The sequence below is a fragment of the Heterocephalus glaber genome, unplaced genomic scaffold (assembly GCF_053883595.1).
Source record: "Heterocephalus glaber isolate CG9 unplaced genomic scaffold, H.glaber_assembly_v1.0 deba00001456, whole genome shotgun sequence".
In the NCBI taxonomy this organism is placed as follows: domain Eukaryota; kingdom Metazoa; phylum Chordata; class Mammalia; order Rodentia; family Bathyergidae; genus Heterocephalus; species Heterocephalus glaber.
In genome coordinates, this window is record NW_028258304.1 from 2,058,621 (window position 1) to 2,070,864 (window position 12,244).

The 12,244-nt window shown below is 45.7% G+C and overlaps 1 protein-coding gene across 5 annotated transcripts in view; it reads left to right on the forward strand.

Moving 5' to 3' along the window:
- Nucleotides 1-12,244, forward strand: part of Add2 (adducin 2) — a 106,684-nt gene that overhangs the window by 49,892 nt on the left and 44,548 nt on the right. For 3 of the 5 annotated variants that reach the window (XM_004849906.4, XM_004849904.4, XM_087215938.1), the window contains exon 2: nucleotides 8,990-9,107. The gene's annotated coding sequence lies outside the window, so the exon portion shown is untranslated. Of the gene's footprint in view, nucleotides 1-4,804; nucleotides 4,879-8,989; nucleotides 9,108-12,244 lie in introns of those variants that run through there. The other 2 variants (XM_087215937.1, XM_004849905.3) reach the window with 2 other exon arrangements.

The following is a 12,244-nucleotide window of genomic DNA, read 5'->3' on the forward strand; positions in this document are numbered from 1 at the left end:
TAGATTGATCATTAAGGTAATTACTGTGGTCACATTAGTGCAGAAATTGCCTGGAGACATAAAAGTCACCATTATTTAATGTGTGTACTACACACATTTGATTTCCAGAAAACACGTGACTTTCTGATTCATCACCTTTTGCTAGGAGCTATTTTCCCTGAAGGTAATATCTGAGGGGACTTGATTTCACCTTATCTGAGAATAAAGTAAAAGAAAGTCAATTAGAAGTGTTTTGAGAAAAGACATTGCAGAGGAAAATAAGTGATCTGCAAGACTCAAAAGAATCACTTATCTCTGATAATAATCTGCTAAGGCAACCAGAAGAAAAATGTCAGAAAATTATTTGGCATCCTTAGTACAGTTAAAAAAAAACCCAACTTCTAAGAAATAGAAAAGGATAGTCATAAAGACAGACTAGACTAAAATAAAATGGTCTGAGGTAAAATAGAGAAAAGAATACACAAAAGAAAAAAATACACAAAAGACAAAATGTTAAATATTAGAATTAATTTCACATTAATTTAGTTGAATGAAAGTCATTGAAGTGGGACATAACAATGACAAGTTGGTTTGGGGGCCAAGGATTTAGCTCAGTGGTTTCACTGCCTGCTGCACAAGTGCAAGGATCCAACTTCGATCCCTGGTACCAAAAAAAAAAAAAAAAAAAAAATGACAAATTGTCAGAATAATTAAAAAAAAAAAACAAACTAGTAAGAGGAAAATGGTAAAGTATGGAGGATGGAGCTTTAACACATGGGTAATTGGTGACTGTGAAGAACATAGTAGAATAAGTAACCATGGAGTTACTAGAAGATCATCCTGAGCTAAAGACAAGGTGTGGGTGTGTTTTGAGGGTAGGCTACCTGCTGTAACAGCAGCCTCAGGAACTCCCATCAGATGCTCAGTGTGCTGCCTTCCATGTGATGGTGGCATCATCCCATAGCTGGGGGCTACCACCAGGTCCTCTGCATCCAGCAGGGAGACAAGAACTGAGAAAGAGAATGGAAAAAGTAACTCTACTCTAATTGCTACATTAGTCAGCTTTCTGTTACTATAACAGATACAGTGGTATCTCAGTTCATGAACTTAATTTGTTTCATGATTCTGGGGAAGATGGCTGGCCACATTTTTGTTCATGCGGGGAAGATGGCTATGGTCGTGTCTGTCAGCCAATACATAGTTCATGAACAGGAACAAAATTTTGCCAAATGCTTCTGTTTGCAAACTGAATTATTGATGAACAGAAGTGTTCATGAACTGAGGCATTATTGTACCCGTGATAAAGCTATTTAAAAGAGGAAATGTTTATTTTGGCTCACAGTTTTAGAGGTTTCAGTCCATGACTCAGGCCATTGTTTTGGGCCTGTGGTGGCACATTGGCATGGCAGGTGTAGATGGCAGAAAGGGCTTATCTTAGTCACTCTCTCATCTCTGAGACACAATACCGGACACCCACAACTTAAAGGAGAAGTTTATTTTGGCTCTTGTTTTGGTACATGGTTGGCTGGCTCCAAGGCAGTGTAGTCTGGCAAAGGGTCATGGTGGAGGAGAGCTGCTTATGTCATGGCATCCAAGAAGCAGAGACAAGGAAAAGGCAAAGCCAGGTAGGGAGATAAACCCTTTAGACCATGCCCCTGTGACCTTCCTCTTCTAACCAGATCCCACTTCCTAATACCAAGCCATCTGTAATGTCCACATAATCCAATCACCTTCCACAAGCCCTACCTCTGAGTGCATGAGGCTTTGGGGAGACATCCAGATATAAGTCATAACAGAGCCCATCTACTTATGGCTGGGTAAGAAAGCAGAAGAGACCAGTGTCCCACAATATCTTTCAAGGACACAATTCCAATGTCCTAAAACCTTCAGCTAGGCCCCGCCTCTTAAAGATTCCATCACCTTCCAATAGTACCAGCTAAAGATCAAGCCTTTACCCATGGGCCTTTGGGGGACATTCCAGATCCAAACTAAAGCAATTGCCTAAGCTACAGGTGACTCCATCACTTCTCCTTACACTCCATGACTCTATATTCCATATGGTCTTATCTAGAGAGAAGGGGCTATGAAATATGGGTGTCTGGATATGAGAAGAATGGGTTTAAGAAGCACATGGTGTTGCCTCTGACACATGAACATGCAAAAAAAAATACACACTCGAAAAAATACAGAAGTTGAAATAGCTCTTTCTTTGGTATCTTCATGATAAAAACCCAAACTCTACTGAACCACCAGGGAGAGGAGTGGAAAGTCAACAACATACATCCTATTTTTGCCCTTTTGTTCTTGACATCCAGTGACAGCTGGACCTTCAATGCACATACTTTGGGGATGTTTTCACATGGATGATCTGGAGGCCAGCAGGACATTTATTTCTACCTATTCTGTCCTAGGATATAATTTATTCTATTAGACACAGAGGGCACATTGTCCAGCAGCTATTTCTGTGACATCGTGGCTGAAAGTGGGTATATGAGACAAGAGTAGCCCTCCCACAAGATTCAGTGGGTTATATGTCACTTTCCTATTGAAGAACAAATGCATCCAGATTGGGCCAAACAGAAGAATAATTGTTTAATGTTTGAATTTGATCAAACTGAAGCTTTTCAAAGTGATATTAGGTAAAGTCTTGCCTAAAGACTGAAGGTAGACAAGGTGACTGCTCAAAAGTATCTGTGACAATCAGAGGTATGGAATAGCAAATCAGAGGACAAGTCAGCTCAATTAGTCAGCCTTTTTGATGAGCTTTTGTTTGCCTGGCCTCCAAGTTTAGCTGACCTTTTCACTGGAGAGACTGACTATTTGAATGCTGAGCCTAGCCATCCTGCTAGTTCAGCAATGCCTGTGTATCAGCAGGGCTTCCCAAATGCCCCTTCTTTCCCCTTTACAAAGACATGAGGTCCATATGGTGCTGTAATCAGTGGCAGAGGCTCCTGAAGAGTGGGTTAAAGCCTAATGCTGTAGCCTTGTGGTTGGGAATCACCCTGCTGCTTTCCTAAGATTTTGCTGGAGCACCGTCTATTCCCTGCCCTCACCAGGTATTGAAACAATCCCTCTATGAGCTACCCCCCCTCCATGCCATCATGGGCCTTTTGAACACAAGAATTGTGAATTTCATCCCTTGACCTTCCAATGATGAGCCAGGCCCTGGATCATGCCAGGTACTTAAAGAAACAATTGCCTTTGAGTCCAGAGAAAGCAGGACTCAGATGTGGGCTCTACCTACACTACAGTGACCTGACAGTCAAGGAAGTATGTGTAGGTGATCAGTTGCCATCTGTCATCACTGAAGCCCACCTGTCCTCCTATAGAGGACCAGAAGCATCCTTATTACCTGAAAGCATGGTGGCTCACCTTGTCAGTGAACATTTGAGCTGTCTATTCTCTCCCTTGTCTCCTAATACCCATTTCCTTCTGACTGGGGAAGAGCTCAGTTCTGAGCACATATGACAGAAGCAGGAGCCAGAATCATCCTTTTGGGTGCTGCCTGAGTCCTTGGGGCTTCTGTCAGGAATACGAAGCCTGGGCTTTGGGCTGTGGCCATTTGCAGATTTTCATTCCTCATGTTTCTACAGGCCCCTGGGTCCACTTACCTTCATCTGAAGGAATAGAAGAGGAAAGTGTGGCAAAGTATAGGCTCTGGAACCAGATGTGCTCAAATTCAGGCCCTGTCCTTTATCAGCAAGTGGCCTGGAATGAGTCAGGTTTCCCAAAGCCTTAGTTTTCCTACCTGAAAAACCAGGATGCTGATCCTTCACTGCAGGGTTGGAGAGAAGCATCCACAGAGCACTAGCATCTGTTGATGTTTTACAGCTCATGCTGATTGAATGTCTTTCTTTGGGCTCTGCCTCAGGATTTTGGTTCTCATAAGTGTAGACCCCAGGTGTCCAGTGTCCTGATCCAACAAACATTGAACACAGTGTACTTCAGATCACTCCTGGCTTTTGCTTTCTTGTATTGTGTTGACCTTAACAGCTGACTGAATACATATTTATAAGTATCTATGTATGTTTTATTTGTATTCATGTTTTTTATGTAAACAAACATGACTATGAGTCTCTAGCAAGCAGAGGCTGTGTCTCATTCTTTCCAGATATCTTCCTTCTCATGTCCAGTTCTTGCTCACTCCTGGGCACCAATATTTGACAAATAACTCTGTTGTTCAATGAGAGGGAATGGGACTAATTACCTCAGTAAGGAGTACAGGGTCCACTTTTTCACAACATGCAATTTCTGGTAGTGGAGAATGGAAATAAAATTATCTACAACTACGAGGTCTGAGGCCCCTTGCCTGAAGGCTTTGAAAATCCCTTGTATATTGTTAGGAAACTATATGTGAGAGATGCCAGGAAACTAGTATAGCTTGGGCATGTAGCAATTGGGAATTAAAGGATTCTTCCAAGCCAGGTACAGGTAAATGCCTGTAATCCTAGCACTTTTGTGAGGGTGGAGGCAGGAAGATTGCAAATTCAAGTGCAGTTTGGGCAATTTAGTGATTTAGCAAGATCTTGTCTGAAAACAAACAAACAAACAAAGGATTTTCCCCCAGCCAATAGGGTTTCTAGAAGTAGACTACTACTTCTCTCCTTCTTCGGTCTTTTCCCCTTCCTTTTCTCCTTCTAAGCTACTTCTGTCTTAAATGATCATAGCAGTTCCTACCTAATGTGGAACTCTGGAAAATTCAGAAGCATGTGAAGAGATGCTGATAAGTGTCCCCTGTGATCCACCAATGCAGAGGCATGAGCTCCTCCTTTATCTGAACATACCAGGCAGGGTGTGGTCTTCTCTTCCATTCAACTGCCTCCATTTATTCTGCAAAGCAGCAACTGCACAGCCATGACCGCCTCCTCTCCCACTTGAGGGAACCTCTTTTGGGGATTGGTGAGTTTGGGGTTCTGACTCTGAGCCTTAGGCTTGTCAAAAATGCTGTGCTGTCTCTGCCCAGAGCTGAGTTGGGGGGCTGAGGCCTAGGTTTTGCATGGCTGTTGGCACAGAGGGGCTGTGCCTGTGGCAGTGATGGGACAGCTGCAGATGATGGCTCCCTTAGTCTTTTCTCTTTGGGCTCTGCATGCTAAGCCATGCAACTGCCTGTTGCCATCTGGAAGCCCCCACTGAAGTGGCAAATGACTAGTCACTTCTCTCCTCAGGGTGTATGGAGTTAAGGCAGACTTTAGCACAGTCAGACAACTTGGGGGTGTGCTACTCCCCTTATAGACCCTCCATTCTTTTTACAGCCACAAGAAGTGATACATAGAAATGGGATTTCATATTGCAGTGGGTGTGTGTACTTGGCCTTAGTGAGGCAGGGAAGAAGGTGCACCACAACAGGGGCGTTTTTCCTGACTTGCATCCCCAGCTGCCTTCTCAGTGGGGTGAATTCCAAGCGGGGTCTGCTGAAGAGGGGCAGAGGTGTGAGAACTGCAACTGGGGATGCTGAGGGGAACTCTGGAGCTCTCTGAGAAGAGTGTGTGGGGGGGGAGGGTGCATGTTCTCAGCAGGGAAGGGGAGGAGATCCTGGAGGGAAGAGGTGAGAGGAAAGAAGACAGTGAGACAAAACTCTGGGGAGCCACAAAGGCTTGATGTGTGCTGTGTGTGTTATCTTCCTCTTTGTCCTCTATGATCAACATTGCATTGTGGAGTTGGACTGTTACTTACAATCAGTTGCTGGGGTTCTGCTTCAAGGTAGAATAGAAGAGTGGCTGGAGGAGCCTATCCAATGGGTTCTATATCAAAAGGACACTTTTTTCTAGGAGGAAGTGATTTAGGCACTAGGGCTCTAGCCACTGTGCCTAGCACCTTACCCTGAAACAAGCTGCTTCTGGTTCTGTCTTCCCAAACTGTACTGTGAGCCTCCCTCAGGCTTTCCTCACCTCCACGACCAGGCCCTGACAGTGCAGCTTTGTTAAGCTGGCCCACGTTTCCAGTGCACCATTAGTTGCATTTGAGTTCAGCTAGCTTTTATTCAGCACCCACCTCATACCAACCCCATGGCAACCTGGCACATGGAGAAATGCCTAAGATGAGCACCTCCCTGCTTGGAGCTCAGGGAATAGATTGCTGCTGTGGGGCTGCAAGAGGAACGAAAGAGATGAGTAAAAGTAACAGCTGGAGAGAGAGGGCATGGGAGCAGGCTCCCAGGAGAGTGGACCAATGAGCTGAAAGAGGAGGTAAAGAGGGAAGGGCATTCCTGGCAGACACAGGGTCCCTTGTGCATCTGTGTCCGGCAAATACACTGCAGCCTAATAGGCAAGGAGGGTCGAGTGGGTGCTGGGAAGCCCATGGGGGTGTAGGTGTCAGTTCAGAGTTGGAACCTCACCCTACAGGTGGCCATCTCAAGGAGAGGTGAGAGGACAGAGAGAAAGGCAGAGCCCTCTGGTCAATTGATGAGTTTGATTTTTTTTTTTTAACATTGAACACACATTTGGTTTAAAAAAGCAAATTCAGAATTAAAGTTTTATATTTGGAAATGGTGAAAGGAATACCTGCCATTTTGGAAATAGACTCTAACTTTGACTAAGTTTTGGCTAGAAAAGATGGAATTAAAAAAAAAAGAGATGTGGGAAAACTGCCTCCAGTAAAGGGCAAGGGGTGTTAGCAGGGCAGTGGCAGGTGTGGGCCAGATTTGCAAGTTTAGAATAACTCTTTGGCATGCTTGGATGGCAGGGGGATGGGGTGGGCAGAAGAGAGGAAGGACCAAGGGCCAGAGAGTGCTGCATGGGAGGAGAGATGGAGGCATGATTTAGGCATGGTGCTCTGGGAAGAGAAATCTTTAGGACATAAAACCAGAGATATTAAAGACCAGTAAGATGCACAGGCCAAGAGGAGGAAAGAGTCAAGGCTGCTTTCCCGGGATGATCGAGGGGTAGTGGTGTAGTGACTGGTCGGTGGTGGCAGAGAAGAGGGGCTGTGCAGAGGGAGGCTGTGGTGTTAGTGGGGTCAGTGGGAGTGGTGGTCTTTTTCACAAGTTGATTTTAGGATGGCTGTGGGATATGCAGGTGGGCAAATGCCTCATAGTATTGTGGGCAGCCAAGGACTAGAGTCACTGTCTGACTCTTCCCACCTCACAGCCCAGGTTGACAGCACACTGAGAGCAGGTGACCCTGAGGTGCCATGTGCTGAACTACCCAGGATGCCTTTTCCCACCATGGCTCACACTGCACCTTGCTTCTCAGCTCTGCCAAGGCCTGCAGGTGGTTCTCAAGGCAAATATTGGAGTTATACTGGCCTTGATGCTGCCACTAGCTAGGCTCTAAGGGTTCTCTCAGGCCATGGTCATCCAGGGTCCCCAGAGCACCAGCCCTGTCCAAGTGCGGGGGCCCTCTTGGGTAGCCCTGGCATAGGGACTCTCTCTTCCCTTTCCCACATTAAAACTTGCAAATACCTGTCCTGGCCCAGCTCAGCCAGAATCTGCAGTCAGCCATTTGACGATTTTGCTGCCATGGTTTACAGATAGTAACACTTTTACCCCCAATATTTCTCAGGGCCATCTTCATTTCAATAAGTGGATAACACCATAACCCAAGGAATGGAGCCCTAATAGTGAAATTTCAACACTGATGGAGACTGGGATGGGAGTTATTTTCTTCATGGTACTATTTTGCTCATCTAGGAGACAGATGCTTGCCTTCTTACATGAATGGCACATGTCACTTCTGGAGACAAAGGATAAATTCTGTTATTGCACACAAGAAATAGCTTAGGCTCTAATAGGTCACATCTTAACTAATTATAGTCCCAGGCCCCTCCATGGCTGGGTGCTGAGCCAAGGAGGAAGCTGGTGCTTGAAGTAATGCAACTTGCCTGGCTGCAGGACTGGTCTAAAGGAGGGCAGTGTGGTGTGTCAGCAAACCACTGTGCAGTTAGCCCTGGAAGGGAAGGCTCCTGTATTGGTGGGCACTGGACAGGAGTAGCATCAAGTGATGGCTATGAGCTTGTTCTAGGCAAAAATAAAACCACTGGAAGGGGGATGCAGATAGTGCTAAACGTGCCAACCACAGAACCTTGCTCTTGGAAGCAATTTTTGGTGCCTTAACTGAAAGGCTTCAGGGACCCCAAGCACTGAAATGCTGAGCCCCAGCCTACTGGCTGGGTTGAGGATGAGGCTGTCTTAGTGGCATGTAGCTGTCCAGAACTCTCCCAGGTAAATCATACCTTCTAAGCCCACTCTTCTTGTCCCTCCTGAGTGGGACAATTCTCCCTGGATGGTTCCATTAGGGACAGTATCAACTCAGGGATGGAGACAAACTATGTCAGGGGGCAAGGGGACAGTCAGGAAGGCTGCCAGTCCTGGTGAGACAGCCCCCACACCTCTGGAAGACTATCACTCTTGTATGTGTGCTTATACACTTCAGTGATTAATCTTTTGTAGATCTCACCGACCATGATTTTTAGAGGTAAATTGCCCATGTTTGTAAGATACTAACATTACATTCCTTCTTCAGGAGTACTCTATGACTTTTTACCCCGGCATTAACTGGGGGGCTTTCTTCCCTTGAATTCTAGGTGAAGTTGTTTTGAATTCACTAATTCATGCCCTGTGTAAATCTGAGGTTTTCCAATTTGCATAGGGTGTGATATTTTTCAGGCTATTTCTGCCTTTGGGGCTGCACTGGCTGTAAGTTTTGTAGGGCAGTGAAGTGTTTTGGGGAGGGGTCCCAGGAAGTGGTCTTATCCCTGGGCTCTGGCAGGAATTCCACATTCTGCTCCTTCCACCACACAGAGCAGCCTTCTTCCTCTGAGGCCTCACCAGCCAGCATTCAGCAGAGGGCTCTACCAGTTCCTTATTGAAAGGGAATTTTGATCCCAATTGTGAAGATAAAAATACTTTCTTTTCTTTTTTATAGATATAAATTGTTTTTTAAAATTTAAAAAAATCACTTGAAGTTCACTTTTAAGTGTGTCCCAACAGTTTGCGAAATAAGTCAGGTTGAGAAGGGTCGTAGTTCGACAGACAGCACCCTGATGTTTGCTGTGCTTGTGTTTCATTTCCCAGTTTCCACCTGGATGGCTGAGGTTGTGTAGATGCAGCTGGCACCCTTGAGTGTGGAGCACAGGTTGTAGACCCAGTGCTGAGAGGACAGAGCCTTCAACAAGCCTGGGGTAGCCTTTGGGTAAGTAGTTTCGGCTTTTAGAGGTGATGGGGGGTGAGGCATACTTTGCAGTGGGCCCATCCAATGAGGATGAGCTTCCAGACGCTCAGGTCATTGTCCTGAACTTCCCTTCATTTTGCTCACTCAAGAGCTGCAAGAGAATTTTCTGGACCTTGGAGCTCCTAGTTGCTAGTTGCACCAACCCCCCCCCCACCCCTGTTCCATCCCCAACAAGGGCAGAAGCCCCTCTGCAGCATCAAGAAAGCACTGTGACACCAGGAGAGAGCTCACTGCTTGACAAGGCAGCTGTCCCATCTTCCTGCTACTGGGCTGCTCCTGCTATCAGAATGTTCTTTACGCTCTCAGGAAAATCTGCCTGTCTGTAGCAATCACCTGGCTTCCTAATTCTGGTCCCTGAGACTCGAGGGAATCAGCCAATCCCCTCTCCCACAAGACAGCCCAACTGATGTTTAGGGACAATGTAATGGAGTGGAAAGGTGAAGATCTGGGGCCAGAGATAGTTCTGAGTGAATTCATTGTTGGATGTGTGACCTTGGGGCAAGTTAGTTAACTTCTCTGAGATTCAGTTTCTTTATGTGAAAAACTTGGACAATAATATCCGCCTCACAGAGTGGTCCTGGGAGTGAAAATAATTCATGAATACAAGTTGGTGGATGCTAGTCTGTCACCAATTCTCTGTCACCAACTGGTTGTCTAACAATTCAATTCAATTGAACAACTGCATGTCTGAGTTAAATGGGCTACAAATTAACTACCACTAGTTAAAGGACAAGATCACCAACAAGACTGCTCCCACTTCAGACATCAGCCACAAGTGGATCCTCAGACGACCTGGACTTCTGCCTAACTTGGCTTAAGTTTGGGGATTCCTACGACTCCTTTTCAGGTTCCACGATTCATTAAAATGGCCTGGAGAAGATACTAGAATTGCTGTACTTGCAATCATAGTTTTACTATAATAATCTAAGTCAGAAGCAGTAAATGCAAGAGTCTCCTTGGGCAGGGTCTGGGTGGGAGTGGGAACACAAAGAGTTCCATGCCCTCTCCTCATGGAATCTGGGTTCATTACTCTCCCAATCTCAATGTGTTCACAACCAGGAAACTCCCCAAAGCTTGAGTGTTGAGAGTTTTTGATTTTTGCTTTTCTAAGTCAGGGGGCTTATTTTATCAAAAGCACAGTTGATTAAATCATTTGCCCTTTAATTGAATTCAGCCTGTAGCCCCTCTCCCTCTTTGGAGGGACGCTCCAACTTTCTAATCATGCACTTGGTCTTTCTGACCAGATCCTCCCTTAAAACTATCTTGGGGCCCACTCTGAGTCACCTTATTAGCATAAACTCGGGTTAGGTTGAAAGGGGCTTATTATGAATAACAAAAGATATTCTTCTATCCTTTGGACACTGGAAAGATCCTAAGAGTCTTTAAAGCTCTGTGCCAGGAAAGGGGATAAAGACCAGTTAATTCTTTCTTTCCCATCACACCTGGCTGAACAGACACTGGTCTTTGATCTTCCTCATCCTGTGTAGCCTCTTTCTTGTCATCTCCACGTTGACATAGTCCCATTATTAGAAAACTAGGCATTCTCATCAGTCTTTTCCTAGTTCTTCTTTTATTAGTATAGCTCATGACTGAATTAGTTTTTTGGCCTAAACTACATAATTACAGTAATTTAGTGTGCACCTGTTTACCACTGACTCACAAGCCTCACATTACTCAAGTTCCTAATGCTAAAACGATTCTGTCCCCTAAATGACACCTACTAGGACCAAAAGAGTTAATAGCGCTTGCTTTACACCAGGTCTTGTTTTAAGTACTTCACATACATTAACTGATAGTTCTTACAGCGACCTTTTGAAGCAGTTAAATTATCACCCCTATGTAATATATGGGGAAGCTGAGGAAAAGTTAGGTTAACCAGCCCAAGATCACACAGCTAATGATAGGCATAGCTGAGATTTGAACCCAGGTAGTTCTTGTTCCACAGTCTGTCCCTTTCTTTTGTAACTTTGATCATTTGTACAGCATTATGGGGAGGAAAGGAAGGATCACAAAAGAATGCCTCTGGTTCACAAAGCCAAAGGGTCTGTCAGGGCCCCTGTTGTAATGATGATGGAGTCAATGTCCCCACCTTACATCATCCCCACAGGAACACCTTGGGAACAGCCCTCTGGGGTTAGAAGCTAAGCAGGGCAGGGGGCCAGAGACATGGTACCATAGGCTCCTCTCCCTCAGGCTCAGGACGTCTTGTTCCTCATGCTTCAGGAAGGGATGAGCTGCTTCACAGCCTTCACATCCCCATTCCTGGGAAGTGCAGCCACTCCGCAGCGAAGGGAAGAGCTCCACCTTTTCCTGCCTGGATTGAAAGAAATGAGGCTAGGAAGGCTCAGTACCAGGCTGTGCTGGCCAGAACAATCCCTGTTCCAGAGAAGCTGAGAGTTGGGCAGCTGGTGGGCCTGGAGAGAACACAGGGATCTTACATCTCCACGATCCCATCCAGTGTATTCATCAGGAGGTTGCTTGTTGCTATTTTAAAAATAATATCGAAGGTTCAGGGCTTTGGAAGTGCCAGAAGGAATTATTTGCCATGATGAGTCACTGATAAGCAGTGGTGGGGTTGAGCGGGGTTGATGCAGTGGAAGGATTTTGGTCTGCAGCTCTGCCTGCCAGGAAAATCCAGGTGGTAACCACACGTCTACATGGCCGTGGTACAGTCCTCTTCTATTTGACCTTGGAGTCCCTTCTTACTCTCCAGGTCCAGAGATGAGGCTGGATAGGAGCATGATGGAGGCGAAGTATTCTTAACTGATTCCAGGCTCACAGGATTGACTTGAAGCTACAGGCTGCTGTCAGGTGCTTGTATATGTTCTTTGCAGGTGTTTCTCTTTTAGCACTTGGCTTGAGGAACAGGCCTCAGGGGAAGCAAGGAGGTCCTTGCTCTGGGAGACCCAGGTCCTTCACCCTTCTGCCTTTTCTACATGAATCTGTCTCCAGCTTGGGAGAACCATTTGGTGTCAGAGCTGAAAGGGAGCCCCAGAAGTCCTTTTTGTCACTCCCTCCCTTTTTGTCCTTAGTGATGTACAAAGTGAGACCCAGAGAAGGGAAATGACTCGCCCAAGCTCATGCAGGTATCAAGTACA